The sequence below is a fragment of the Papaver somniferum genome, unplaced genomic scaffold (assembly GCF_003573695.1).
Source record: "Papaver somniferum cultivar HN1 unplaced genomic scaffold, ASM357369v1 unplaced-scaffold_3, whole genome shotgun sequence".
NCBI classification, from domain to species: Eukaryota; Viridiplantae; Streptophyta; class Magnoliopsida; order Ranunculales; family Papaveraceae; genus Papaver; species Papaver somniferum.
The window spans coordinates 1,624,190-1,630,058 of record NW_020641039.1 but is presented as its reverse complement, the minus strand read 5'-3'; the positions used below and the strand labels follow the sequence as shown (position 1 = coordinate 1,630,058).

Genomic DNA, 5,869 nt, shown 5'->3' with positions numbered 1-5,869 from the left:
GTGTTGTTCTTTCGTTGGTGGTTGCTGTCATTTATTTGGTCGGAAATTCGCGAGTTGTAATTCTTTGGTTTGGCTTCAGTCACTTAATAAAGTCTCTTATTTACCGATCTAATTTTTTTTTTATCATGTAATAACTAATAAAAGAATCGGCATAGCATCCTTATTAAGACACCCCTTATGAGGGTGCAGCCTCTAATCTTACTTGAATCGAATAAACCCAACAAATAAGGGCGAATTAGATTCCAACCAACAAAAGTCGAAAACCTTTGGTATTGAATGTGCAGCTGCAATTAGCCATTTTTATTACAAAAAAAAAGATGAACATACCATGAGAAAATTAATCACCTATGAGTCTGTAACTTTTTTGTATTATTAGATGCCATGGTATTACGGGGTATTTTGGGGCATTAGGACCACCATGTCCATAGAGCGGTATTTTGGGAAGGTGGGCAATCTTTTAATTGTTTTTTTTTTTGTAAAGTTCGTGTAGAACAATTGTTCATGGTAGAAATTTACGTTTAATCCCAAATATATTGGGCTTTGGACGCTCTAGTCTTGCCTCCCAAAGCCTAGTACTGGGAGGTCCAAATTTATTCAATTTAGAACCAGTCGGTCGTTTTGTGAACAATTCCGTCCAAAAGGAATTTTGATGATGACAAAAATGACCCTTATGCAAAAAACTGCAATACAAATTTGTTTCAAAATCAATTCTTCGTTGTCTTTTAATCGGCACAGCTCTATAGCAAAATTTAGGTTTTAGTTTCAGCTCGATTATCCTTACAAATTTCTTTGCTCTCTCCCTATATGTTGTTCTCTTGGTCTAATTTTTCGCTGAAACCCTAAAAATTAAGAGAGATGGCGAATATCGATGGAGAAGTTTATGTATATATCAGATTCGGAGGAGGAGATTCAAAACTTCGGATTCGGAGGAGGAGATTCGAAACTTATATATGTGAGAGTCAATGTTCTCTGAAAGCCTAACTAATATCATTTCTCCTGAAAATCCTCTTTCGGTTCACAGTTAATGTTTCGATCAATTATTTTGCTCATGATTCTTATCATTCCAAACATGTACAATCACTAGGATTCAAGTTTATTTGTTTGTGTTGGGAGAAACGATGAGTTTTGTAGGAGCGATCTTGAAGTTTGTAAGTATTTTTCTTATATTTTTGTTTAATTGACTATACGATAAATTGGAAATTGGATCTTGTTTTTGTTTTAGTTTTCTTGGATTTGGGGATTTTGTTGGATACCTTTACATTGAACTGGAGATTGGTTTACATGACATTGATAAGGAATTGGTTCATGAAATCCATGATAAGTCTTTACATTTCTAGGATTAGAAATGTCTTATACAATATATGATATGAAATTGAAAATTGAAATTAGAGTACAAGGCGAATGATTTTTATCAAATCATATCTCTGAAACCATAATTTGTTGTTAGGAAAAATTAAACCATTATTTGTTGTTAGGGAAACTCATATACCATATTTCACATGTGATTTCTAATTCTAAATTTGATTAAATTGACGTATTACATTTTTCTGCAAATTGCAAATTGAGGAATTTCGCTTGCGGATAAATGTCGCTCCTGTGGATGCGCCATATTTCGCTCCTATAACTGCGCCAATTGCATCTGTAATGCAAGTGTACACATTTGTGCACTTGTAATCCAAGTGTACATATTGGTGCACCTATAATATGGTGATTTAGAGGAGGATGTGAAGTTAATTCAGCTGAGGAGAATAAATTTCAGGAACATGCATGTTTGAGTTTTAATTTATTCTAATGAAAGCTTCAATTTGAGTATGCACTACTATATTTTGAATTGTTACGTGTAGACAAATTTGAGTGGCGTCTAATGGATTCCGTACATTTATTAGCTTCTTACAATTTGTGGTTATGTTTTGAAGGAATTTATCAATTTTACACTGCACTATATTGCTGATTTGATATCCCAATCAAAAGGTAAGTGAATAATATAAGGTCTTGATTTTTGTATGCACTCAATAAATTAGCTAAATGAAGGAATAACTTACTTTTCTTCTTACTGTTTCAACAGGGGAACATCTGTGATTTCAGAAATGGAATGATTAATGTATCACCAATTGGACGAAACTGTAGTAAAAAATAACGAGATGACTTCGAGAAGTATTACAAGGTATATATAGTGAACCGTTCATTTTAACAAATATGTACGAAGGCTGGTTCTTGCTATAATATTTCTTTTTCATTCCAATAGTAATAAATTAATAATACTTACATTAAAACATTTTAGATTCACAATGTTGGACCAAAAATGGGTTATGTGCTTTGGGAGAAGTTTGCTCATCTTAACCTGACATTTTCCATCGGAAGACAAATAAATTTTGATGTAAGTCGCAACCTCAATTAAGTTTGAGATGTTTGAATTGGTAATCAGTAGGAAGTAAACCTCATGTTTGGGTCATTGCTTTGAGCAGGCATTTCCTCAATGTTGGGCCAAGACCTACTGTTTGAGATATCTAGAGGAGTTTTAAGAAATTCACTTCTTTGGAGATAAAACTTACAAGGTACTTTTTTTCGATCCCTTCAACATAGTGTACAACTGAACAACGGTTTTCATGCGGAGTACCTTACAATTGCGACTAATTTCTACCTCAAATGAAAGACGTTATGAAAGACGTTATGTTGATTTTGATGCTTTAAATTCTTTTGACGCAATTTGATAGTTCTCGACCTATGCAATTCTTATGGTATGCTCTTAAGAATTGAATTTATTGTTTGAATAGGGAGGAAACAATCACGAGATTTACGAGTTAGAGCGAACAGTGGGTCACACAGGCAATCTCCTGTCTAAAAATATATTGTGTAAGGATCCTAATAAAAGCTTTACTAGTCCGAACTTAACCTCTCGTTCAAAAGATTATCTATAAAACATTCATTTTTTTTATTGAATTTGTAGGAAATGTTGGTTCCGTAGACTTGTTCTGGTATTGAAACTATAAATGTCGGATTTTAGGCTTATCCGATAGGATAAAGCCTATTTCTCGATCTATTTCAATTATTTTCTTGAACACTTACATTTTTTTTTGGTCCCCTGTACCCTGCTCTTCTCTTGGAGTTGCATTCAACATCGGATGACTTTACTAATTATTAGAGATGCATCAGCGATACTTCTATAGAATATTGATGTTTTTCGATAATGTGCACATAGGTGTACACCTGTTATTGTTAACGTGTACATAAATGTACACCTGCTATTGTTAGCGTGTACATAAATCTACACCTGTTGATTTTAATGTGTATATTGTTGAACCGCATGCTCAATTTTGGAACTTCCAGGTTTGAAAGATATTACTCTTCTCTTTCTTGGCCTTAGGGCAGGGTAACTTGGATAAAGGTTCTCTTTCATGATTTTTGTAGACGTGTACATGGTGGTGTACCACCATGTGTACATATTTGTACACCTATGATATAAGTGTACATTGTTTTACACATGTGAGAAAAATTACATGTGTACATAGTATCCCATTTTAGGACTCTTAATCAAGTTTTAGTCAACAATCTTTTTTCGTTTTTTGGATGTCGAATTAGTGATGTTGTGATTCACTGAATGTTGGTTACAACAGAAATGTTAGGGATGTCTGATTGCTCCAATACTGTCAATTGTATCAATACTTGTCCATCAAGTATCAATTCAAGCATCTTTCCACTATAACAACGTTGAGATTGAATTAGATCAAATTCACGTAATATAAACACAGGCCTAATGTATCAATCCAACCAAATAATCATATATATTGTAGCTTTATATATGTTGCTTCTATTTGACCACAAGAACTTCCATCAACGGATGCAACCCAAATTGGAAACAACCTCTAGCATCTCGGTCAGATATACAACAGAAAAAATCATTCAACAAAAGTATTGGTGAGCTTATATTCTTAAAAGTACGTAAGAGTTAACTAGTGTAGTTTCTTTTACACCAGTTATATGAGTGAATATAAAAGTGCACCTTTTTTGTGTGCTTGTTATACCAGGTGTATATGCTTGTACACCTTGCTCTTGCTCTTAGAGATTCAATGGAGGAAGAGAGGGAAAGAAAGGATGATGTTGGAAGGGATGCAGAAGAAAAAGGAGGTGGACAGGCTTCAAGTTCACATGATACAACTATGACTGAAAACGTTGGCATTATGTCCGATGGAGCTAGTACAAGTGATTTGATGGCAAGTATCATGCTTGTTACTGGTTGCCCTTGGGTTGAATATGTGGTTAGAAACATGATGCAGTTTATGATTGTACATGAATTCAAAGATATTGTTTTTTTGCAGTGAAGGAAAGATGTGTTTGGTTTGGTTAAAGTTTATGCCTGCTCGAGTCTGAAAGATGATTTAGAGTCTACAGTGACTAAGCTGATAACGAAATGCAGAAGCGCGATGTATTGTTGCTGGTGTTGCTGCAGAGAAGTGTAGCTAAGATTGGAAAGCTAGAGAAACAGACAAAAAATTTGAGTTGAATGGTTGAGGTGTTGTAGTTGTTTGCAACAAGTTGTATTGGTAATGAGTTTGAGTTGTAAACAAGTTATATTTTTGTAGATGTGTAAATGTTTGTACACCAATGTAAACTAAGTTTTTTTAAAAATGAGAATTATATAGTCATATGGTATTCTTTTTGTAGCTCTCGAAAAGAGATTTCCTAATATATAAAGTTTACAAATTTTGGACAAACGGTTTGAAAGATAAATTGATTTTAATTTTTTTTATATTATTTAAAACTGCTGATAACATCATGAGTCACTTTGGACTAAACTGCAAATATTTAGACTAAATTGAAATCGAGAAAGGCTATTTGTATGCTTTTCATAAAAAAGACTAATTTATACCTAGTTAAATGGGTTAGAATTAACTAATATATTTGGATGGGATTTTGGACTAAACCGTATTTTTTACTTGTTCAATATCGGGCTAATAGACCAGAGTTTACCTCGAGCCGTCTAGGTTTGGACACACTTGACAGTAATAATTTTATCTTCAGCACTTTGAGGCCAAAGTTTTTGAACTTGAATTTCAGCACGACCGCTTTTTAATTTTAACGACCGAGTCGTATACTAGTCGTGGATTAGAGATTCATGACTATGTTGATCAATTACGATGCATATACTCATGGTATAACTAACGACAATAACACAATAATCATGATTACCATAACAATAATAAGATAATTTTACGATTGATAAAGGAGAATACTTAAATCCAATAATTAGCATTATTTGTGTACAAAAATATTGAAAATGCTTAGTATCCCGCGCAACATTCCCCAACCTAGTCGGCTACGAACTCAAGTATTTGAATCGGTTACCTCCAGGCCGTTAGATCTAATCCTCTGACGGTATATAAGTTGCAGTAGGTGTAAAACCGTTCGTAGATATTAGCAAAACTTGGCATACTAGTTCGGTGTTTAACAGCTCAGTGGGAAACTTCTTTAAGGGCCTTAAACATCGAGAGTGACATTTTAGAAGCCGTTTTTGGGAAAAGTTCGAAAATGTAAAAACAACAAAAGGGAAATTTGCACTGACACCTTCCTCTGTTTTACTTAAATTGTTGCATGTAGAGGTGGCAAACAAGCCAAAACCCGCGGGTTTGCTTGGCCCGACCCGTGAAAAACCCGCACCCGGCTCGGCTGGTGTCTAAACAAGCCGGGTTAGGGTTGAAGAAATGCCGGCTTGTGAGTAAATGGGTTAACCCGTCCCGGCCCGTAAATCCGCGGGTACAACCCGTAAACCCGTCCATATTACCTTATTAATAAGTTTTATGTAATCCTGACCGTCAGATAATCTAGGTTTCATCTTATCCCTACGTTTAAGGTATAAATGCACCAAAACCCT

The 5,869-nt window shown here is 34.6% G+C and overlaps 1 long non-coding RNA gene across 3 annotated transcripts; it reads left to right on the top strand.

Annotated features, from left to right (window-relative positions):
• Positions 1–533: 533 nt before the first annotated feature.
• LOC113341551 lies at positions 534–4,637 on the top strand. Of its 3 annotated transcripts, XR_003355988.1 has the most exons (8): positions 534–1,148; positions 1,917–1,971; positions 2,066–2,164; positions 2,282–2,377; positions 2,466–2,555; positions 2,775–2,853; positions 2,948–3,915; positions 4,026–4,637. It is a non-coding gene; the product is annotated as an uncharacterized LOC113341551 (long non-coding RNA). The 3 variants fall into 3 exon arrangements; XR_003355987.1 differs by having other exon boundaries at positions 2,775–3,915; XR_003355989.1 differs by lacking the exon at positions 2,948–3,915 and having other exon boundaries at positions 541–1,148.
• The last annotated feature ends 1,232 nt before the right edge of the window (positions 4,638–5,869 follow it).